This window comes from Trachymyrmex septentrionalis, unplaced genomic scaffold (assembly GCF_001594115.1).
Source record: "Trachymyrmex septentrionalis isolate Tsep2-gDNA-1 unplaced genomic scaffold, Tsep1.0 scaffold98, whole genome shotgun sequence".
NCBI lineage: Eukaryota > Metazoa > Arthropoda > Insecta > Hymenoptera > Formicidae > Trachymyrmex > Trachymyrmex septentrionalis.
This window is the reverse complement of record NW_017306171.1, coordinates 437,907-438,364: the sequence shown is the minus strand read 5'-3', so window position 1 is coordinate 438,364 and position 458 is coordinate 437,907.

Sequence of the window (458 nt, the reverse complement as noted above, 5' to 3'; positions counted from 1 at the left end):
TCGCAAAATGGTTCGCAATTCGACGCATGTAACCTCACTAATGTGAAACTTTTTCTAAATTCTGATTTTTATCTTTACGACGATATGAATTTAGATATAGAACAAGAAATTCGCTATACTCTACGATATGTATGTAAAATTTCAAAAGACGTATTACGGTTACAACAATCGCGATGCTATGTTTATCTGTCGCTGAATTTATGGTAAACGGTTCATTCGTAGTGATCGATTGTTCTCGCCAAAACGAATCGATAAAGAGCGCTACTGTAAATATTCGTATAGAATTCGAATGTAAGGAAAATATTCCACTAAACATCACAGCTTATTGTCTTCTTATTCACGATAGAATGATAGAGTACAATCCATTGACTGATGTTATTCGCAAAATTGTATAATATTTTTTTCAAGCTCTCTCTATTTGACATTTTATTATGATTTCTATTTATATATATATATAT